This window comes from Eleutherodactylus coqui, chromosome 4 (assembly GCF_035609145.1).
Source record: "Eleutherodactylus coqui strain aEleCoq1 chromosome 4, aEleCoq1.hap1, whole genome shotgun sequence".
NCBI classification, from domain to species: Eukaryota; Metazoa; Chordata; class Amphibia; order Anura; family Eleutherodactylidae; genus Eleutherodactylus; species Eleutherodactylus coqui.
In genome coordinates, this window is record NC_089840.1 from 87,692,068 (window position 1) to 87,717,214 (window position 25,147).

The following is a 25,147-nucleotide window of genomic DNA, read 5'->3' on the forward strand; positions in this document are numbered from 1 at the left end:
GTTGAGCCTTCCCCTTCTCTCCCCCTCACCAGCTCACCTCTTCTCTCCTCCCCTCAGGCTGATTGCAATGGGAGGGGGGGTGGAGCTAAGCACAGCCCCGTCCCACCTCCTCCCATTGCTGGCTGCGGACAAGGGGCGGGAGCTTAGCTCCGTCCCTGTCCTGCCCCTTGTCCGCAGCCAGCAATTGGAAGAGGCGGGACGGGGCGGTGTTTAGCTCCGCCCCTACCATTGGAATCAGCTGGAGGGGAGTAGAGGGAGGGAGTCTAGCAGTCACGCTGCTAAACTTCCTCCCACCTCCCTTCTCCAGCCGCTGTCATTAGCTCCTATAGGAGCCCATGCAGCAGCCGACGTATTCCGGCCCAGAAGCTAGTTCCAGGACTATCTTTTGGGCCCGACGCTAAAACGCCCAGCGCTATATTGGGCGGCCGGGCGCTTTTACGTCACATGAATACGGCTATGTGATCTGATGCATTGGAATCTAATGCATCAGATCACAGCGTATATTGGCCAACTGTGAAAATGGCGGGCCGATACACGCTTGTGGGAAAGAGGCCTAATTGGTAACTATCTCATATGTATGAGGGAATCCTAACTGTCCTTAGTTGAAAGATTTTAAGGAAAAGAGAGAATTAGTTGGATTTCAATATGTCCACAGGGGATACGCCTTTATCAGAGGTGTCCACCAGATGCTTATTCATTTCTTCCCACTCAAATAAACATGCATGTAGCATTGATGGTGGAGTCAGGAGAAATAGTCTTACATGTACGGCCAGGTTTACAGATGACAAAAATGCTTGTGGCTTACTGACCCTTAAGTGTTTCCTCCCAGATAATAATGTTTTATCACATATTAAGCTGAGGAAACTTGTGTGAAATGTTTAGGCATATATTATTAAACTGGGAACAACAAAGTCAGGGTGCTATGAACAATCTACGTCAAGTGACGGGTCAGTCACATCCTCTGTACAGTTCACGGGACATTACTAATTTAGGGGAACTATTTAGAATGTCTTAGGAAGCTATCAGGAAATCCTTGCAATGTACTGCTAGCAAGGACAAAACTGGACCATTCCAAACAAGGACCATATGATTCACCAGTATTGTGTAACATTATGTAACTAGTCATATTCCTTCCAAATTCTAATCAACGGATCGTTATTCGGAACACTTTGAATAACATTGCCCGATTTATGGAATTTACATTATACACAACACTTTAATTAATGATATAATTAGCTAAGAACTAATAAACAATTAACAAAGATTGAATGACCAAGGAGCTATGAACAAACTTTGCATAAATCAATAGTACAGGTAAATATATGAAACCTTGCACTATATCTTATGAGATAAAAATACTTCTTTCCCCACCTACCAGGCTCCTTTCCTCCGACCCCATTTCCCTCCTGATCTGTGCACTCCCTCTGAAAAATTGCGAAATTCTATCTTCTTAGACAAGACAAACTATGTTCCTGCAGCTAATAATGTTCTACTGTTTCACAGCTACTGAAATCACATCTACACTGCTCAGTACTGCTCTGGAGCTCCACAACTCTGTGTGCAGTGTATGTGAGACATCATAACAGCTAGTCTACACCCACCAGCTCAGGAAAAACTGAGAATTAGAGATGGAGCCTGCAGAGGCAAAAAACTGATGAAAAATGCAGAATACAAGTCCTATAATGTTCTGTAATACTGTTAACCCTCCTGTACAAACACTACAGATTATTTAAAAAAAATAATCTGAAATGACAGATACTGTACACTTTTAATATTAACTAGCTAAGCAATAGAGGTAATTGTATTTCCTTATATACTACCTGTTCCAGTTTGGTTTTCAAGTACTGAAGTCGAGGACTGCATCTGCTGGATCAATAGTTACCTTAAATCTGCGCCTTGCAAACACAATGTACGAGGTCAACAGTCAAGAGCTACAGTGGCACGGTGTATTAACAAATAGGAACACTTCTAGTTCGTGCCTAGTGAAAAATAATTTCCCACAAAGGATATTTCAGCAATTGACTGCATACATATGAATTGTAATGTGTGAGTGCCAGACCGCACGAACCTCCACAGATTTTAAGAATTGGGACATACAGACACTTTCTATTACAGTGAATGGGAGACACAGAAACAAAGAGAGTGCTCTCAGCTGTTTCTTTTTTCCATTGTCGGACTGCCTTGGGCCCACAACTAAAAAGGATTCTGAAGGCTGCCATCAATCTATACAGTATGTACATGACAACATTTTCATTATTGTGCATCACAAGTCGCATCATGAATAAATACTGAGTAGAGAGAAAGTGTAGAAAAAAGTAAAAACTCTTGTAAAAAAGTTTGCTTCCTCTTCACGAATGGAAATAAGCATCACTGTTACCAATTATTCTGCACTGAATCATCTTAAAATCCACTTTAATTCCAATGTGAGGAAGAAGACAGCCAATATGTAAAACTAGCCAATGTGGCACAGCCCAGAATCTCCCAGCCGCTGGCAATAAACCAAGGCAAACGGCTCCGTAGTTTATATAACAAATTCTGCCTGAGAATAGTGTATTTTAGAAACACATAATCTTATCTAATCAATACACATTAACAAGAATAACTAGCTACATAAGTAACTAAAACATGTCTTTAACAGTGTATTGTGTATAAACAGCGGGATGTGTGAACTGCAACAATTAGTAATCATAGAGACCATCTGTGCCCAGAGCAAGGCTCTAACATGAGCCCCTGTACACGCAACATTTGTGTTGTTTCCTATGACAATACAAGGTCACCTTTCATCATTTATTAAAGAGACTGATGGTGGTGTCACATCTGCGTTGGGGATTCCGTTTTTCTGCTCCGTTCAGGAAGCAGGAAAGGGGAATCCCCGCCGCCATACGGTAATGTCTTTGTATTTTGAGCCGGATCTCCGACCAGAGATTCCAGCGCAGATGTGAAGCCGGCCTCGGTGCGCTTCCAGTCTTTGTACCTTAGAGTTCTGTCACTTATACCGGCATTCAAACAGAACCATAGGCTTTAATTGGTTAAACAGAGACCAGGGATGCAAACGTTGGTTTGCATTTGACCACGTTTCCATATGTTTATGTTATTTTTGCTGCACAGAATAGTGTAGTCAATTATGCTATTCCGTCTGGCAAAAATAACCGAAAGAAAAATAAACCAGTCAAATGGAGACCAAAGTTGCATCTTTGGTCGCTGATTTACTAATTAAAGTCTATAGCTCTGTGCAACGTTTCAACTGAATGCTGTTTTTGGCAACAGAGACAACATTTTGAGATAGAAAGTCTGGGCACACAATAAAATGTAGTGTGAACATGAGTCAACAATGTGATGCAGCAGCCAAAAAGGCAAACACAATTCTAGGATGTATTAAGAGAAGCATAAAGTCTAGATCACGTGAGGTAATTATACCCCTCTACTCTTCCTTTGGGTGCATTCCCACGAATGTATATCGGCTCGGTTTTCACGCCGAGCCGATATACGTCGTCCTCATCTGCAGGGGGGGGGGGGTGGAAAAGCCCAGCAGGAACTGAGCTCCCGCCCCTCTCTGCCTCCTTTCCGCCCCTCTGCACTATTTGCAATGGGGAGAGGCGGAACGGGGGCGGGGCTAATTCTCAGAACTTAGCCCCACCCCGTCCCGCCTCCTTTCATTGCAAATAGTGCAGAGGGGTGGAGAGGAGGCAGAGAGGGGGCGGGAGCTCAGTTCCTGCTCCTGGCTCTTCCATCCCCCCCCCCCCCCCCCCTGCAGATGAGAACGACGTATATCGGCTCGGCGTGAAAACTGAGCCGATATACGTTCGTGGGAATGCACCCTCAGTCTGTGGTGAAAAAAAGGGTGAAGAGGATACTGTGTGTCAGGCAATGTCACTGCCAGTTCAACTGAAGTAGTACGAAGGAATAAATAGCCAATATCATGAAAACAAAAAATGTTATTGACACAAACATAAAAACATATAATACATATATATCATACAAGTAAGGCTGGATTCACACGAACGTATATCGGCTCGGTTTTCACGCTGAGCCGATATACGTCGTCCTCATCTGCAGAGGAGGGGGGGAGGATGGAAGAGCCAGGAGCAGGAACTGAGCTCCCGCCCTCTCTCCACCCCTCCCCGCCCCTCTGCACTATTTGCAAGGAAAGGAGGTGGAACGAGGGTGGGGCTAAGTGCTGATAATTAGCCCAGCCCCCGTCCCGCCTCTCCCCATTGCAAATAGTGGAGAGGAGGCAGAGAGGGGGCGGGAGCTCAGTTCCTGCTCCTGGCTCTTCCATCCTCCCCCCCTGCAGATGAGAACGACGTATATCGGCTCGGCGTGAAAACTGAGCCGATATACGTTCGTGGGAATGCACCCTCAGTCTGTGGTGAAAAAAGAGTGGGATGCAATCAAAGGGCTCCAACCTCTATATCTGTGCTTAGATGCCTGGATCAGCTTTAATTCCAGCACACCAGGGGTTAACAGTAAGGATCAGAGAAACTCTGGATTCCACCCCAATGCACATGTCAGTGGGTGTTCTGGGGTTAATTTCCATTAAATAAAGTTTGTTGTACTTTTTGATTCCTGAGCTAGATCCAAGCCTGTACCATGTGAGCGTGTGACAACATCTCCCCATATGTCTGGATCCTTCTGACACCCATTTTAGCACCTCCATAAAAAGAATTTCCGTAAGTTAAACTGCCAAAAGTGTGGACAGAGGCGCTCTGTTGTCACATGTCCGCACAATCATGTCCTACGGGGGCAGTATGGAAATGACTTGGGTCAATCGTATAGTGTGAACAGAGCCTTCCGTATCTTCCCATTCACATGACTTGAAAACACCTCAGCCCACAATACAAAGGCTCCTTCACACGGGCGTATTTGTGTGCGTTTTTGCGTGCATAATACGCAGACGATAGAACTCATTGATTTGAATGTGTTCATCCAGCTTTCTGTCTTTTTTGTGAGCTTTTCTTGCAAAAAACAGAACATGGTCTATTTTGCACTCATCTGCATATGAAAGGCTCCCATAAAAGTCTATGGGGGCCGTGGAAATACATACCCTATATGCAAGGGAATGTACCAAAAACAGCGCAAAGCCACGAGAAAAAGAACACATCTGGACCCCATTAGGCTATACAGCCATTTAAATGTGGGCTAGTGTAGTGTCTCATGTACAAAATAACCCCATGCCCTGCAAGCACAAAAAGTACATTAAAATGTGCCGATAGTTCATAGTGCAAATATGTGGTGCTGAAGTGTGCACATTCGCTTACGCTCGTGTGAAGTAGCCCTAAGAGCAGGAATAGATGATTTCATAAACTGGATTATATGAATAAATCTAGAACAGTTAGTAACAATAAGATGTATTTGCGCACGCCTGAGCGCAGAGTATTTGCGGACTAAACAATGCTTTTTTCTGACAGTATCGGTATATTTTACTACACTTTTTTGAGCTCACAAGGCATGTTCATTTGTGCAAAACAAACAAAGACAGCGATTCAAATGGCTAATTAGTCTAATGAGTTCCAGATGTGTTTTTCTTCCCTACGCAATTAAGTGTTTCAGGCATCTCCTAGTGTATTATGCGCGCATTTGTGAATCCCCATTGACTTCTAAGGGAATTTTCAGTGTGCAAATGTGCAGGAAAAATAGGACATGCTGTGTGGAAAAATATACTTATGTGAACGAACCCGTTGAAATCAAAGGATTCCGTTCTCTGCATTTTGCACACGCAAATTTAGCGTGCACAAATATTCCTGTATTAAGGGGGGCCTAACACCCACTTGCATTTTTCTTGCGTGTTTTTTTCACGCGATGTTGCTGCGTTTTTTAAATGCGATTGTCAATGGGATTTTCTAATGTTAAAAACGCATAGCAAGTTGGTGCTTTGCCGTTTTTGTGCAATTTTAACCCTTTGCAATGCAATTTGCGATTCAGGGTTTCCTTGGGGGCTTTCTCTTTCTGCCATTATGCAATGGCACCATCTGTTGGCTAGAGCCAGTACTGCGGTATGTGACATGCCACAGAGGCCCCTGACAACAGAGCGCCCACTAATATACACTAAGAATACCCTGCCGGACGTCTTCTGGCATCAGAGCTGTACAGCCTTCAATTAGAATGTCTTCAGACTTCAGACAGTGGATTAGAAAGGGTTAACCTTAGAAAGTCCCATTGACAATCGCATGAAAAAACAGTGATATTGCGTGAAAAAAACGCGCAAGAAAAACGCAAGTGTGAAGGAGCTATAAGTCTAAAAAAAAGTCCCTGCAGAACATGAGAGCCCCGTCACAGAAAAGCCTGAGACCTTGCATGTTGGGACCATGGAAACTCCGCAGGTCACTGTCAAACAAAAAAAGGCGGTTCTGGATTTCGTTAAAAGTGCACTAAAATGCAAGTGTTGCATCAGGTAGGGGACATGGCAGGAGCACGCCGGGTGGAGCCCACAGAAACCTGCTGTGACTCATGCTAATGAAGAACTATTTCGGATGGAGTACATGGAAATACCGTTGAGGTGAGTCACATTTAATGAAGGTGCTTCAAACCCACTTCTTGAACAATTCAATATTTTCTGTATCTGGTCCCAAACTGTAGCAGTCCACAAATAAATATGGCCGTAACATCTCGCAGCACCATGCCACCTTCAGCGTGTCGTCCTTCGGAGATACTTTTCCTCTGTGCCTACCTAGATTCACATGGCGGAATTCACCACAGAAGTATCGGCATGAATTTCGCCTCTAAAAAAACGCGTCTTTCGGATTTGTTTTATGGCGCAGATCCGTGCATGGATTGAGCCTTATCAATGGACAAGATCTACATGTGGAATTCCAACACAGAAAATCGTGTTTTCATGAATTTCCCCGTCAAGAAGTAACATGTCACTGGAAATGCTCATTTTCGCTTTGGTATTCCGCATGCGGATTCGGCCCATTGTCAGAAATATGCAGATTTTGACGTATTCTTTAGAGGCAGAATTTACGCAGAAAACTCTGTGGAAGATTTAGCCGTGTAAACATACTAGGAGATGGAATTAAAAGGCAGCGGCTGCACCACATTTCTAGGTCACGTGATGTGGACTTGGCAAAATGGCAGAGTTTGCTTTATGTCTAAAACCAGTGTGGTTCAGCCGCTGACCAAATAACGGCTTCCAAGCTAAATAATCGTATGCATCACCTGATCTCAGAGAGAATTAAAGAGCACGACTGAAACTTTCCTGAGCTTTTGTTGTCTGCGATCACTCGGCTGATATGTAATAATTAGTGTAAAGATCTAAGAATGAGAGAAACAAACACTAAACATCTTGGGTTCTGTCCCCACATTACAGCCGCAGGCTTCCAAAATCGCAGCAAACGTTCTGATACAATGTGTGAAAGCTAGAGGATAATGCGAGCCGCATGCACCATGCAGGGGGCGCACTACTAGTACCAGGAGGTTGTGGTGTTACACCGGGTGCGCCTCACAAATACTACTCCCCTATTCTGGCTTCAAGCAGCCCAAGACAGGCAGATTTATGAAGAAGTGGATCGTTTTACAGAACTTCAACAGACTTCAATTTAACAAGAGTGATACATGAAACACCAGTCTTAGTATGGAATCAGCAGATTTCAGTCTGTCAATACACTGCATATTCGCAGACCACCATACGGCTGTGTGAGTGGGCCTTTGAGCTATATTTGTACGGGTGATTTTCCTCCGCAGGTTTTGTCCGATTCTGAGGGCTTATTCACATAACAGTGTTTTTCATCAGTATTTTGTGAGTCAAAACCAGGAGAGAAAGTATAAAGGAAAGATTTGCATTTCTTCCGTATTTTGGACCCACTCCTTAAACACATGGTCCTCCTCTGACGACTCTCATGGACCATCCTCCTCTGACCACTCTCATTGACCATCCTCCTCTGACCACTCTCATGGACCTTCCTCCTCTGACCACTCTCATGGACCTTCCTTCTTTGACCACTCTCATGGACCTTCCTCCTCGGACCACTCTCATGGACCATCCTCCTCGGACCACTCTCATGGACCTTCCTCCTCGGACCACTCTCATGGACCTTCCTCCTCTGACCACTCTCATGGACCTTCCTCCTCTGACCACTCTCATGGACCATCCTCCCCTGACCATTCTCATGGACCTTCCTCCTCTGACCACTCTCATGGACCATCCTCCTCTGACCACTCTCATGGACCTTCCTCCTCTAACCACTCTCATGGACCTTCCTTCTTTGACCACTCTCATGGGCCTTCCTCCTCTAACCACTCTCAAGAACAATCCTCCTCTGACCACTCTCATGGACCATCCTCCTCTGACCACTCTCATGGACCATCTTCCTCTGACCACTCTCATGGACCATCCTCCTCAGACAACTCTCAAGTACCATCCTCCTCTGACCACTCTCATGGACCATCCTCCTCTGACAACTCTCAAGTACCATCCTCCTCTGACCACTGTCATGGATCATCCTCCTCTGACCACTGTCATGGATCATCCTCCTCTGACCACTCTCATGGACCATCCTCCGCTGACCACTCTCATGGACCATCCTCCTTTGACAACTCTCAAGTACCATCCTCCTCTGACCACTCTCATGGATCATCTTCCTCTGACCACTCTCATGGACCATCCTCCTCTGACAACTCTCAAGGACCATCCTCCTCTGACCACTCTCATGGATCATCCTCCTCTTACCACTCTCATGGACCATCACTCTCTGTCTGCAGAACGCTCGCCATAGTGTACAGATTTTACGGAGCAAGGGACCAGCCCAGATCCTTTAAAAAGCATGCAAGACACACCGTTCTGATTGCTACTGCATCCGCGGTTCGGAGAGCAGTCCCGCGGAAACTAGCCATCTCCACAACAGCAACATCATCATCTTCTGCATGGCCATATGGCAGCAGCGGCCTTTTCTCCTTTTGCCAGCCAGGCAAAACAAAGGCAGAGGACAGACTCTCTAGAGGGCCAGCCCAGTGCCAAGTTGAGTGACCAATCACCTACTAAAACTACCCCTTTGCCGATGGCAGACATTTTTGATGATATCCCTGTATCTGATGTCTATGTTACCGATACTAGCATGAAATCCATTGTGAAAGGTTTGCAAATATCTCTGCAATCTAACTTTGCTCAGCTTATCCAAGCCACTAACTCAGCTATTACCCAGGCAGAATACAGTATCAACCACATGGAAACTAAAATGACAAAGTATGCAGCGTCACACATTGCTGCGCATTAGAATTGCAACTAGATCGACTTAGAGCCAAAATGGCAGACCTGGAAGATAGGTCAAGCGTAACAACGTAAAATTTCGAGGGATTCCAGAAAGTATGTCCGCCTCTGAACTGATACAATATCTACAAAGCCTTATGAAAGCACTGCTGCTGAAGTGTTCATTGCATGACTTTATAATTGATAGGGCACATTGACTTCCTTGCCCCGAACCTCTGGCAGACCATATACCAAGCGATGTCCCGGTCCGGGTCCATTTTTTTCATATAAAAAAGAAACTGCTGGAGGCCACAAGGAAAATAAATCAATTAGCATATCAATCATTATCTTTGTACACAGATCTATCTGCAGCTACCTTAGCACAAAAGCCACAGCTGCTCCCTATTACGACACTGAGAAGTAACAGAATTCCATACAAGTGGGGATTTCTAGTACGTCTCCTGGTTACCAACAACAACACCAAGTTTGCTGTCAAATCTTTGGAAGATGGGATTAACCTTTCACGATAATGGAATTTATTTATCTCCCAACCTACCTAGGCTGCCTGTCCACGGGCGTTTTTGCATTGCGATTTTCGCCGCGGGGAATGCAGTGAATGCTTTCCATAGCGTTGCTATGGAAAGAATAGCCCCCTGTCCACGAGCGGAGATCTATCAGGTCAGCTGGCTCCTGCTCCCCGGTGGCAGCTTCCGCGGCGTATCTCCGTCGTGGGATATCGCAACGGCCGTGGACAGGCAGCCCTAATCAACTTCCCCAACAGCTGACAGAAAAATGGCGCACTGTGAAACCTTGTAAGCTAGTTCAACTGATAAGCTAGCCCTGCTGGTGTGTTACTATGGATCATTACAACTTTTGAAACACCTGAGAACTTATAACTCCCAAACAAGATATACATCTTCGGAAAACTGCTACATTTCTATCCTCACTTGCTGCGATGTGAAGTACTGCATTAAGCAGGAGGTTGGACCTGGTGACCCTGGAGGTGGCTTTCAACTCTACGATTGCAAGGGGTTGGACCCCATGACCCTGGAGGTGCCTTCAAACTCAACGATTGCAGGGCCTTGGATGAGCATGGAGGTCCTTTCCAAGACTACGATTGCAGGGGGTTGGATCGGATGACCCTGGAGGCAATTCTATGATTGCAGAGGGTTGGACCCGATGACCCGGGAGGTGCCTTCCAACTATACGATAGCAGGGGGTTGGACCAGTTGATCCTGGAGGTCCCTTCCAAGTTTACAATTGCAGGGGGTTGGATCTGATGACCCCGGAGGTGCCTTTCAACTATACGATTGCAGGGAGTTGGACCCAATGACCCTAGATATCCCTTTCAAATCTATGATTGTAACAGGTTGGACCTGATAATCCTGGAGGTCCCTTCCAACTCTACGATTGCAGAGGATTGGATCCAATGTCCCTGGAGGTGCCTTCCAACTGTACAATTGCAGCGCGTTGGACCTGATAACCTTGGAGGTCTCTTTCAACTCTACGATTCTGTGATTCTATGTTTGCTGTTAATGTTACATCTCTCTATTTTTTAGTTCTCTACTTTTCTTATTGTATACCAGGTACACCTATGGGCCCATTTGGCAGAAGACGTACGCTCATAAGATGGCAACTTTATACTACTCTGAATGCACAAAACGCTACGTATCTATGCTTTATCCTCATATGAATAATTATGGTGATTAAGGTAGTTTCGTTAAATGTCAAGGGGCTAAATAGCCCACAAAAACGTGGGGGAAATGTAAAAATGCTATCTCCGGATATTTTTAGTGCACAGGTAACACATATAGTTCCAAAGGACGCTTTTTCTATAAAATACCCAAGCTACCCTTGCATATTATAATTCCATTACACCTCTAAGTCCAGAGGAGTATTAATCACGATAAAAACCCCTATTGCATTGCGGCTTATCCAAAAGACAATAGACACACAAGGCAGATCGTCATAATAGTCTGCTCTATGAACACCACTGTCTATACACTAGCCTCAATCTGCTCTCCAACTAAGCGACAGGGCAGCTTTACTCATAAAAGTCTACACATTCTATCCAAATGTAAACAATGTAAAACTTCTTATTAGCAGTGATTTCAATGCAATTTCAGAAACTATTATGGACACAACCTCCAACTTGTATAGATATACTCAGTCTATGGGTGATGAATGGTGGAAAGAGGAACTACTTAATGGTGAGCATTGCATAGCTCCGAGATAGACCCTTACTTCTATTCACATGTTCACAATAGCTATTTGTGAATCGGCATGTTTATAACCAACAGATCTTTACTATTGCTGTCTCATAAAGTGACGATCAAGACAATTACTTGGTCTGACCATGCTGCGATCTCACTGACCATAGCGGAACAATATAATGTAATGCCAACATATCTTTGGTGAAGTAATGACTTTTTGCTATCTCACCCAGGACACAAAAACAACCTTGAAAAAGACCTAAGGGAATATTTCCCCCTTAATACATTCCCCAAAGGAAAGTCTCCTGTTTTATGAAACGCTCATAAAGTGTATATGAGGGGCTCGTTCATACGGCTGGGACACTAGGTGAAAAAAGAAAGGGCTAGACTTTTACAAAAGCTAATCGATAAAATTAAAGGCCTTGAAGCACAAAATAAGCAGTCAGACAGAAGAGCTCTTCCAACGTAGGCAGAATCTCAGATTCCATATCTGACAGGTTAGAATAATATAGGAAAACTAATGAGTCCAACAGATATAACGAATAGCTTTAGGGACAATTACTCGGACTTACACAATTAAACACAATTAAACATTGATATTAAAATGTATGCAAAACTCTTAGCCTGTAGACTGGCAGCTATATTGGCATCACTAATTAAAGAAGAGCCAAGTGGGATTTGTGCAAGGCCAGCAAGCACCAGAAAATACTGGAAGGGTTTTAAATATCACACATTTTATTGAATTTAGGAAAATTCCTTACAGTTCTGCTATCTTTAGATGCCAAAAATGGTCGTATTCATGATGGCTTTACGGGAGCAATGGTCTTTGGAGAGCTCTTCTTTCAAGCTATATCTGCATTATATTCAAACCCCTCAGCCAGACGTTTTACAAATAGGGCCCCGTCAGGAGAATGTAACATCAGGAATGGCGCTGGACAAAGCTGCCCATTGTCTCCGCTGATATTTAGATTATCCCTATAACCCTTGCCCAGAAAACCCTTTAATAAAGGGAGTTGAGAGACCGCACAGATGTAATACCGTTATATATCATCCTGACATAAACATATCCCATAACCTCCCTAGATCATTAAAGAGTTTGCTCAGATCTCAGATTATAAAATGAATACATAAAAATACCAGATTCCACCTATGAATATTTCTAATGATCTACTACACCACCTACAGAATAAGCATTAACTGGCAATGTGAGGGTACTACATATCTGATTACAACAATAACTGCTTCACATCAGAATCTCTATCAACATCATTTTGAACCTATGGTAAAAGTATTACAGGAGGATTCTCAGCGACTATCAAAATTAGAAACATTGTGGTTGGGGAGAGTAGCCAAAATTGTTACAGTTATTTCAGACTCTTCCCATCGAATTATCAACATGTTTCTTTATAGCCACGAACTGAGTATTATCCAATTTTGCTTGGGTGCAACACAAACTCCACCTAGATAATAAAATACTTACGAAAGACATATGAGTAGGAGGTTTGAGCCTCCTGGATATTCACGACTATTACTTGGCTACACGTTCCCAACGAGCTCCATGGTGGAGGTCTGAGACACAGAAACATTGGGTCCATAAATGAAGTTATCTGGCTTCTCCTGTTTCAACTAAACCACTACTTGTAATTCCTTTATGGAACTTACCTATATATATATATATATATATATATATATATATATATATATATATATATATATATGTTTTTTAGAGATGAGCGAGTATACTCGCTAAGGCACATTACTCGAGCGAGTAGTGCCTTAACCGAGCATCTCCCCGCTCGTCTCTAAAGATTCGGGGGCCGGCGCGGGTGACAGGTGAGTTGCGGCGGGGAGCGGGGGGGAGAGAGAAAGATCTCCCCTCCGTTCCTCCCCGCTCTCCCCCGCCGCTCCCCGACCTCCGCCGGCCCCCGAATCTTTAGAGACGAGCGGGGAGATACCTGGCTAAGGCACTACTCGCTCGAGTAATGTGCCTTAGCGAGTATACTCGCTCATCTCTAATCTTTTTCCATTAACATATATATATCTAAAGGCATGGAAAATGTTTTGCGATCATGCACACAGGTGTTACTTGTCTTGTCATCTACTTTATGTTTTGTGATTGGTAGGAGGATACTATTTATTGTGGGTTTGATGTAATGGAGCATTAGCTTGATAAAGACCCGAGTACAGGGTCGATACGTGGCTGCTTGCTTCCTCATGGTTATTCAATAAAGAAGAGGATTTTAATGAATGCTGCCTGGTTCTTCCTTTCTACATTGCTGACCAACGGTGGACCCAGGGAGTCGGGACCCTAACTGGGCTATTGCATAGTGCCTTGCACCAGCGGTGTGGCTGAATCTTTGGAGTGCTGCTGTGTTTCTTTTTTTTTTCTTGCGATCATGCAACGCCCCAATGTCCTCCCACAGGAACATGTATTCACGGAACTTTTCATAATGTGGTTCCTTACTTGAATATCTCTAGGTGGTCCACGTGGGATATATCTACCTTGGCACAATTACTGCAAGGTGAATCTCTCAGACATTTAGAACAACTACCATGTTTTCCCAATAATAAGCCCAACCCTGATTTTTTTTGGGGGGGGGTTCTTGAAATATAAACTATCCCCCGTAAATAAGCCCTAGCTACAATACATGCAAAAAAAGAAATGAAAACTAATGAAAATTAATATAAGACAGTGTCATTTTTTCGGGGAAACACAGTAGTATCCCAACATCCTCTGACTTTAGGAGACTATTATATTTACAAATCTATCATTTCTTGAATGCTCACAAATCTTCACTGCTTCAGGGTGCCTTCACACTTGCGATTGCGATATCGCTGCATATTTTTTAACGCAAATGTCAATAGCACTTTCTAATGTTAAAGACGCAGCGCACAAAAATCACAAGTTTATCTTTTGCGATTTTTGTGCAATGCCTTTTAACATTAGAAAGTCCCACTGACATTTGCGTAAAAAAAAAAACCGCAATGATATCTCGATCGCAAGTGTGAAGGCACCCTCAAGGTAACTCGTATATATTAAATGTGTTTTCCTGAGGCACTAAAGGCTACACACCTATATATACCCTACTACTTTCACAAATATATCTATTAAGGGAATGGGAGAGCGAGCTAGCTCTAATAGTCAGTGACAAAGAATGGAAACAAGCCTTTTATCTGACACACAAAGTACGTAAGATCGCCTGCAGCCAGCAGAGACGGATTCCGAAATGCGGAATCCCCAGCGGAATCAGGTCCGGCAGTAGTGGCATCCGCGCGTACTTTCTTTCTTACTCTTTATCTGTACTGCGGATGGTCCACACAGCTCAATGTCGGACATGCGCAGTACAGATTTTTTTTTTAAACTTCTGGTTTCCCTCGGTATCACATAGCGATGACGCGGAATCTGTGACCTTTCTGCAATGTTAATTGCAGAAAGGCTGCGGGTCGCACGGCTTCCATTGGCTTCAATGGAAGCCGTCCACGCGGAATCTGCTCAAAAATGGAGCTTGCTGCGATTTTTCCTCCACGAGCAGATTGGTTTCCGCTCGTATGCAGGAAGAATCACTTTTCCATAGCATGCTATAGACGGTATTTGCTGTGGAACCCGGAGGTGATCAACCGCCGTGGATTCCGCAATGCAAATCTGCCCATGTGCAGCTGGCCTAAGTGTGGCTCAGAGGTGGAGACGTTAACAAAAATCCCATTGTGCTGGTATTATACAGCAGCCCATCTCGCCCCTGTGCACCCCAACTGCATGGTCAATGGGTGGAGGAATTGTGCACATATTGTGGGGTTGCCCTTTACTCCAGCAATACCGGACTCCATCTTCCAGACTCTATCTTCCTTGGCGAGATGTGTGGATCAGAATACCCCATCCTCGGCACTCTTGAACATAGGCTCACATGAAATGTCACATTTTTGGATGTAAAGCGCTGGCTTTATCCAATTTGGTTATACTGTGACATTGGAAAAATGTCGATGTCCCCAATCTAGGAGACATTTGGCCTTGATAAATCTGACATGTACCCGGTACCTATTTTTTTGTTTTCACGCTTTTTTTGTTTTTCCTTTAGGCTGGGTTCACACTGGGCGGATTCAGGGCGGAGATCTCGCGGTTTGGCCGCAGCGAGAAACCACGAGATTTCCGCCTGGAATCCGCTGCTTCAAAACCCGCGGCACTTAGCCATAGGTTTTGAAGCGGCCTGGCTGCACACTCTTCCGCTGCGGCCGGCGCTCCCATAGAGGAGAGCGCAGCTGCAGCGGAAAAAGAAAAAAAATGAACATGCTGCGGCCGGCAAATCCATGCGGCTTTGCTGTGGCGGATTCACCGTCCCGTGTGGATGAGATTTCTGAGAAATCTCGTCCACTTGGCTGGCTAATCCCGGGATTAGCGGCCGCAAGTGGATTTGCCGTGGCGAAATTCCAGACGGAATTCCCTCAGCAAATCCGCCCAGTGTGAACCCAGCCTTAAGGTCTCCTTCACGCGGCTAAGAAAATCGTGCGAGATTTGTGCATTATGATCCATGCGAATCTCGCACAAATAGGAATCCCATTCTTTTGATTGAAGTCAAATACATCAGCATTTATTTCCCACATTGCAGTGCGAGAAAAAGTTGCGGCATGTTCTATCTTTGCGCATACCTCGAAACGCATCACCCACTGTTTTCAATGGGGCCATAAAACATATCACACGATGTGTGACATGCACGGGAGTGTCATGCGAGGTTTTCAACTGAAAGTCGCGTCGTAGGGTCACAGCTGTGCATTTTTGACGCGTGCCCTTGTTCTATGTATTTGCGTGATGGGTGTTGTGTTTTTGTGCATGCTTGTATGTTTTACTGTATTGTTTGCACGCGAAAATCAACGCATTTGCGCACGCCTAAAAACACGCAAGCATGATTTCATTGATTGCACGCACAAACGTGCATGGCTTGTGCATGCAGAAAGTATGGTAAAACATGCACGCAGACATGCAAATCGCAATGCCCATTGCGCAAATGCGTGCATAAATGCGCTTACGCCCCTGTGAAGTCGGACTTATCGCTCCTTCACACACAATATGCAGAGAATAGAACCCACTGAATTCAATGAGTTGGTTCACGGTTCTGTATTTTGCGTGTGCATTTCGGCTGCACAAAAAGCACAGTACGCTCTACTTTTCTGCGCGCCAAAGGTCACCTTAGGAGTCAAAAGGAGGTCCGCAAAATGTGCGCGCAATACGCAAAGAGATGCGTAATTCCACTGAAGAAAGAACACATCTGGAACTAATTAGCCAATTCTAGTGGCGCGTTGTTTGCCGACCGCAAACTAACATCCGCGCGGGCGGAAGAAAGTACAGTAAAATACGCTCATACTTGTGCAAAAAAAGCGCAATTCCTTCCGCAAAGCACAGCGCTGAGACGAGTGCAAATACGCCCTTAATTATATGTTTAAACGCTCCAACTATATTGTCCAATGAATGCCCGACCATGCGCTATCTGATGCGCTATAATTGCATATTCTCTGCACGCTCGGCTGGTCGCATTCTGCTTTGAAATTGAAAACATTAATAAATCCCACTGAAACAGGAAAAACTTTTATGCTTTTTTTATATCAAAATTGTATCAAAATATATTCGTAAAAACGTAAACATAGGCTTAAGGATATTCGCAGTTTCACACATTTTTTCATGTATGTTTCTCGCATACGTGAAAGTGTCGCTGTGGGCGGACCCTAATAATAAATATATATAGCAGGACTTATACATGTCACGAAGCTGCCCCCAAATGGACTTTCTGTGTGAAGCGGACCTCGTCACGTCCCAGCGGTGACACTTTAGTCATATTTGGCGCGCTCCGTCTTATCGTCCCGCTGCTCGCTCCCGTACATCCTGCGTCAAGTTTTATAAATGTTGTTCTCAAAGTTCTTCTACCTACCCCACTGATGTTCTCTTATGTCCCTCCTAACACTAATGGCTATTCCACATATATGAAGGTATCCTTACCCTATGTACACATGGCACTCCCCAGCTGTGCCCCAATAACTGTGCCACCAGCCAGTCCTTTTTCCTTCTCCTCATCCCCACCTGCATCCTTCTGGAATCCCCTGGCAGGCACAGATAGGCAGAGCTGCATGTGTCACACTTTCCTCAGAAGAGCCCAGAAGACGTCTAATAAGAAGTGTAAAACACCTCAACTACATCGTCCATACACTAGTGCCGTCCCAAGTAAGCCAACTCAGCTCTGCTACATCTGCCCCTCTAAGCATATGTTATATAGTAACTGCACTCCTGTGTACCGACCTGGTGGTGTGAAGTCCCCGCAGGTCAGAGCATTCCTCCCGCCTTCTGTCCACGGCAGTTTCCTCGGGTGTCTGTGTAGCCGGCGGACGAGTGCGGACTACTTCCCTTGGCAGCGCTGCGCTGTGTGACTGCTGCTGCTGCTGTGAGGTGACATCACCGGGGTGTGCACTCTTCAGCTTGCACTGATTGTGAGCACTTGACCCGCCAAGTTTGATAAGACTGTGTGCCTGCTGAGTGTGCCTGCAGAGTGTGTGCAGCTCCACGGGGCAGCAGTGAGAGGAGGGCAGGGTGTGTCTGCTGCTCGTCCACTCCAGGCATTAGCACAGCTGCCATAGGATGACACCACACTGTTGGTACAGCAGGGGGCACTCTGCTACCCCTGGTCACCTGCTGTCCCACTAATGAGCTGAGATAGTTCTATAGCCCCTGGGGCTGCTGGCCTCCCTCATGGATATTCTACAGGGGCTTCTGCCCTCCCTCACAGATACTCTACATCCCAGAGACAGCTTTCCTTCCTAACAGATATTCTATATTCCTCAGGGACTGCTGGCCTCCCTCACAGATATTCTACATCCCCCAGGACTGCTGTCCTCCCTCACAGATATTGTATATCCTCCAAGGACTGCTAGCCTCCCTCACAGATATCTTACATCCCAGGGACTGCTTTCCTTCCTCAGAGATATTTTACACCACCTAACATTTTCCTTCCTCACAGGTATTCTATATCCCCCAGGACTGCTGTCCTACCTCACAGATATTCTATATCCCCCAGGACTGCTGTCCTACCTCACAGATATTCTATATCCTCCAGCACAGCTGTCCTCCCTCACATATTCTACATCTCCTGGGGGAACGCTGGCCTCCCTCACAGATCTATATCCCCCAGGGACTTCTGCCCTCCCTCACACATCTATATCCCCCAGGGACTGCTGCCCTCTCTCACGAATATTCTCCATCCCAACACATATTCTACATCCCCAGAGACTACTGGCCTCCCTCACTTATATTCCACATCCACAGGGACAACTGCCCCCCTTCACAGATGTTCTTGATTCCCAGGACTGCTGGCCTCCCTCACTTATATTCTACATCCACAGGGACTGCTGCCCCCCTCACAGATATTCTACATCCCAGGATCTGCTGTCCCCCTCACAAATATTCTACATCCCAGGGATTGCTGGCCTCTCCCACAGGTTATCTATATCCTCAGAGACTGCTGGCTTCCCTCACAGATATTCTACATCCCCCAGAGGACTGCTGTCTTTTCTCACATATATTCTATATTCCCCGGGAGACTTCTGGCCCCCCTCACAGATATTCTACATCCCCCAGGACTGCTGACTCCCTCACAGATATTCTACATCCCCCAGGACTGCTGACTCCCTCACAGATATTCTATATCCCAGTGACTGCTGTCCCCCTCACATATATTCTATATCCCCAGGAACTGCTGGCCTCCCTCACAGATATTCTACATCCCCCAAGACTGCTGGCCTTCCTCATAGATATTCTATATCCCCAGGGACTTCTGGCCTCCCTCGCAGATATCCTACATCTGAGGGACTGCTGGCCTCCCTCACACATATTCTACATCACCAGGATTGCTGTCCTCTCTCACAAATATTTTACATCACTTACCAGACTCCTCTCCAGAGGGACACTCGCAGCCTCGGCCTTAGTATCGCTGGGCCTTTTCTGGACACCTCTAGGAGAGACATGGCCAATATACGATAATAAAGAGTCCACACACGGTTTAGTGGTTAAGTACCTCAGTCCCTGGCAACAGTTAGTGCCTAGCAAAACTTTACTTGTAAGACTTCAACACTTTACAGTTTAAGAACACAGCAATGCAGGCAAGACAGAAGAAGGGAGGTCAGGGAGGAACTCAGGACGATTCCGGTCCTACAGTCCTGGTTATCTGTATTGTACCACTGCTGGAAGGGGAGACTTTCTCTAAGAGTATACTCAAGATGATATCGGCTCTACAGTCCTCGTTATCTGTATGGTGCCACTCCTGGAAGGGGAAGGGCAAACTCTTCACAGGCACTCAGTTATAAAAGTACCTCTGCACGGTGGTCTTGACTTTCCTCTACTCCTCTTGCTCTCTCTCTTTCTCCTTACTCTCTAATGGCTCCTGGCATCGGGAACTTCAGGAAACCTTTCTTCCTCTTCCATTCTTCACCACCTGAGGGTTAAATGGTATCTCCATGTGGCTGGCACTCTCTCTCAGGAACCCAGAAGAACAGAATACCATTTCCCTCTCTCGGACACTCATATTTATAGTCTCTAGCATACAGCACGACAGGACATAAATTGATACATTTGCAGACATCTCCCAGTCTCATGCAATTATTAACCTCTCACTTGCTGCAGCTGTGCAATACACATAACAGGAAACAAGACATTTTGCACAGTGCATCTACACAAAGGACATGACATGTATGACATTTATTTAGGGGCCAGGAATAGGTGTTCTGGGCCGCTACACTGTCCTCTCTCATATATTCTACATCCCAGGGACTGTTGGCCTCCCTCGCAGATATTCTCCATCCCCAACACAGGTATTCTACATCCTCAGGGACTGCTGGCCTCCCTCACAGATATTTTACATCCCCAGAGACTGCTGTCCTCCCTCACACATATTCTACATCACCAAAGTCTGCTGGCTTCAGTCACAGAGCTTCTCCATCCCCAGGGACTACTGGCCTCCCTCACAGATATCCTACATTCTCAGGAACTGCTGCCCCCCTCACAGATATTCTACATCTCTCGTGGGACTGCTGGGCTCCCTCACAGATGTTCTACATCTCTCGGGGGACTGCTGGCCTCCCTCACAGATATTCTACATCCCACAGGGGACTGTTGGCCCCCCTCACAGATATTCTACATCCCCTGGTGCACTGTTGGCCTCCCTCACAGATAGTCTACATCTCTTGGGGGACTGCTGGGCTCCCTCACAGATAGTCTACATCCCAAGGACTGCTGGCCTCCCTCATTGATATTCTACATCCCCAGGACTTCTGGCCGCTCTCAGAGAAATTCTACATCCCAGGAACTGCTATCCCCTTCACAGATATTCTACATCCCTAGGGACTGCTGGCCTCCCTCACAGATATTCTACGTTCCCCGGGAAATGCTGGCCTCCCTCACAGATATTTTACATGCCCAGGACTGCTGGCCTCCCTCACTGATATTCTACATCCCAGGGACTACTGTCCTCCCTCACTTATATTCTACATCCAAGGGACTGCTGGCCTCCCTTACTGATATTCTACATCACAGGGACTGCTGGCCTCCCTCACTGATATTCTACATCCTCCAGGACTGCTGGCCACCCTCACAGATATTCTATATCCCCAGGGACTGCTGTCATCCCTCACAGATATTCTACATTCAGCTGCGGACTGCTGTCCTCTCTCATATATTCTATATCTCAGGGACTGTTAGCCTCCTTTGCAGATGTTCTCCATCTCCAACACAGGTATTCTACATCCCCAGGGACTGCTGTTCTCACTCCTAGTTATTTTACATCCCAAGAGACTGCTGGTCTCCATTATAGATATTCTACATCCAATGGGACTGCTGGCCACCCTCACAGATATTCTATATCCCCAGGGACTGCTGTCATCCCTCACAGATATTCTACATTCAGCTGCAGACTGCTGTCCTCTCTCATATATTCTATATCCCAGGGACTGTTGGCCTCCTTTGCAGATGTTCTCCATCTCCAACACAGGTATTCTACATCCCCAGGGACTGCTGGCCTCCCTCACAGATATTCTACTTCCCCCAGGACTGCTGGTCTCCCTCACAGATATTCTACTTCCCCCAGGACTGCTGGTCTCCCTCACAGGACTTCTATATCCCCAGAGACTGCTGGTCTCCATTACAGATATTCTGCATCCCCACGGACTGCTGGCCTCCCTCACAGATATTCCACATCCCCCAGGACTGCTGGCCTCCCTCACAGATATTCTACATCCCCCAGGACTGCTGGCCTCCCTCTATATCCCATTATGAGGGAATATGCGGAACTTGCTGGGGGGGGGGGGTTTCCACACAGTATTTGTTATGGCTGTTTAGTCTGGAGTTTTTTTCCTATAGTTTCATAGTCCACCACCAGATGTTAGCTGGAAGTCAATTAGCTAAGAATTTATCCCTCAATAACATTGCCTTTTTGTTTTTTGATTTCTCCATCTAAGGGCTAATGCCCATGGCCGGATTTCTGCTGCGTTGTACATGGCAGAAGTCCGTGGCGTTGCCCGCATCTTTTAGGTTGTATTGAATAAACCAGTCATTCACTTTTAGGCTGCCTGTCCACGGGTGTAGCGATATCCCGTGGCAGATCTCCGCTATGGAAAGCTTCAGACAGCGTGATTCGCCGCCAAGTTATCGCCAGCGGAATCACGCCCATGGACATGCAGCCTTAAGCAGCTTAAAATCCAAACAATGCATTGTTCGGTATAAGCCGCAGCCATTCAGCACTGAACACTGCTTACAGTCAATGGAGATGGGTTGGGGAGATAACTCTCCCTCTACCTCCCTGCTGGCCGCACTGTCATCGATCCAGCAATGCGATCCAGTAAGCATTACAGGGACGAGTGTCTGACAATCGCTATGTGTAAAAGGATCCTTATTGCCAAGGAGTGTAAAACTAACCCTGATCTATTTATACACAGGACTGTGACTATAACAAGGGGGCGCTCTCTACATCTAGAGGAAAGAAGGTTTCTACACCAACATAGAAGGGAGTTCTTTATTGTAAGAGCAGTGAGACTATGGAACTCTGACTGCTGAGGGTGTGGTGATGACAAATTCAATAAAAGAGTCTAAAGGAGGCCTGGACGCCTTTCTTGAGTGTTACAATATTCCATGTTATAGTCACTAATTATTTCAGGAGGGTTAGAGGTCCTTGGAATCCAATCAAAACTTCAAGTTAGGAATTTTGTTTTCCCGTTAAATGAGGAAAATTGGCTTCTATCTTATTGTGGGTTTTTTTGTCTTCCTCTGGATCAACTTTGGGGGGAGGAATAAACTGAACTGGATGGACATATGTCTTTTCTCATCCTAACATACTATGTTGCTATGTAAGTCAGGAATGCTGTGAAGATTGACTGTTTATTAATGGCTGTATGCTTTGCCTAAGTCACTTAAATAATTTCTAAACTGCACTGAGCAGGAGCTTTAGGTTGCATCATGTCCGCATCTCTGGCACATTGGATAGATGAAAGAAAAAAGATGTACCTACTCTAGCGGCTCCCTGTCTAGCTCTGGAGCCCTGCTGATTGGAAGCTGAAGAAGGCAGGCTGGTAGTCACATGCTGTTCACAGGTTGCAGCAGAGATTCTACCATGGCCCGCTTGTTCAATGTGACAGCATTGTCACAGTGTCCAGTGACAAGGGGACTCCCCGTGGAGATGAAGAAATCCTCTGCCACAGCTGTCACAGAGGCAGAGGAGAGCAATGTTCTCCCATTGAATTCAATGGAGCCAGCGCTACAGCCGGCTCCATTGAAAGCAATGGGCTGCCAGAAAGCCCTGCAGCGAATTTTGGGGAAGGACTTTAAATATAAGCTCTTCCCTGAAAATCATTCCTAAAATGTTTAAAAAATAAAATATATATACTCACCTCTCTGCAGCTGCCAGGGCTCAGGCGCATCCAGCCGGGTCTTCTCCCTGCACTGCTCTGAAGTGCTTTCAGCAGGCGTGGATTTAAAATCACCGCCTGCTGAAAGGGCTGCGTCTGATTGGCTGAGCACTGTGACCAATCAGAGGCAGCCCTCAGCTGTCATTCAATAGCTGAGTGCTACCTTTAACAGCTGTGCCAGTGGATCGCGATCTTCGATGTATGTTCTCAATGGGGTCGGCGCTGCTGATTTCCTGCAATTATGCAGGAAAATAGAGCAGATCCAATTCTTTTGCGCACACAAAAACCTTAATGACATCAATGGGTTCTATTCTCTGTTTATTGCACGTATATTTTGCATGCGCAAATACGTCCATCTGAAGGAGCCCTTATGGATTTGCAAGGCAACAACAATTTGTAATCCCCTCAGTTCCTTGCATTCCTTTCAGTAGAGAACATCAGTTTGATACATATGATAATCATAGAATATGTGTCATGCTATAATACAGTATTTAGAGCTGGCTGACACATTGGTCAATGTCCAATGGGCATTATTTAACCATAAGTAGCCATGGCTGCCAATCTGTTCTACATATGTGAGAGATTATCTGCCCCACTTCTGATTTTTATACTAATAGATTTCTAATCTATGACCATGAAACCAGTCTAGGCACTCTAGACTCTTTCACAACTCTGAATATATTGGCTGCTCTTTTTTAATCCTCTGAAGTCGTGTTCTTTACTTTGGCAAGCAGGATAATCAATGCCATTTGATCAAGCGGTTTCTGTGGGCACACAAACACTCGCTGGAAAGAAAGACATCTTCAAGTATGCGATCAATGAAGGTGTTTTTTTCCCAGTTAAACCACTGGCAAAAATCACTGGCAGCAGGACACTGGGATTTGGTTGCAACATCCATAATTGTACCTCCCACTCTTCCAGAAACATTTTGGATCTGATTTTTAGTCTAGCCAATCCACATAATCCGTGCTTGCAACAATGTGTTGTTTCATGAAAGTAACTGTATTTACATGAAGAAGCTAGCCGAGATGCTCTTAGTCATAGATCACAAACATACATGGAAACTGATGGAGAAACAATATTTACTAAATGTCATTTCTTCTTTTTTTATTTAGCAATTTCCGCAATTTACATGTTATTAGTTAATATGGGGTGGGGAGTTTAAAGGCTTTGCGCAACTTTCCTGCAGTAAAAAAAAAGCCTCAGCTTTTGGCACATGCAACATTTGCACAACCAATTGCAACTTTTTTGCCCTTCTGTGCAAATATCCCCATGGAACATTTCCTTTCAACATCTTTCTGAAACAAATGCATTTTCATTAGGTCTCCTGCTGGAAGCTTTTACTACCCAAACTCTTTATTAAGTCCAAACCCACAGTACAGGGAAGGATTTTCCCATAGCATGCTCTGCAGTCAGTATACCAGAATCAGATTCTGTGACCAACTGGCCAATAGTCAGCAGAGAAGCGTCTTTGGCGCTTTATTGTCCAGCTAAAATGACAGACAGGGATGAAACCATGTGACATGGAGACCCAAGAGGTGTCCAGCTCACCTATTGAAACCTATGGTTCCACCCCGTTCCAGCCTTCTTTCCATCCCTATGCAGTTTTCTGCATAGAAGACAGAAAATCAAGACAGAGCTTACGATTGATAGAAAAACGCAGTGGGAAAAGATCCTCACAGAAGAGAATTCAACAACAATTCTGTGAGGGTTTTAGTATAGTACATTATATTTGGAGCAATCTTTATCTCACGGTTTGCCATTATAAAATACTGTAACATGCATCTGACTTTAGTCTCCTCTTTTATGTGGTGCCTATTTGGGAGTA

At 45.3% G+C, this 25,147-nt stretch overlaps 1 protein-coding gene across 1 annotated transcript in view; it reads right to left on the reverse strand.

Annotated features, from left to right (window-relative positions):
* The window catches only part of ADGRG2 (adhesion G protein-coupled receptor G2), a 142,437-nt gene extending 124,530 nt beyond the window's left edge, over positions 1–17,907 (reverse strand). Inside the window, exon 1 of the mRNA XM_066599835.1 lies at positions 17,675–17,907. The gene's annotated coding sequence lies outside the window, so the exon portion shown is untranslated. The remainder of the gene's footprint in view (positions 1–17,674) is intronic.
* Positions 17,908–25,147: the final 7,240 nt, after the last annotated feature.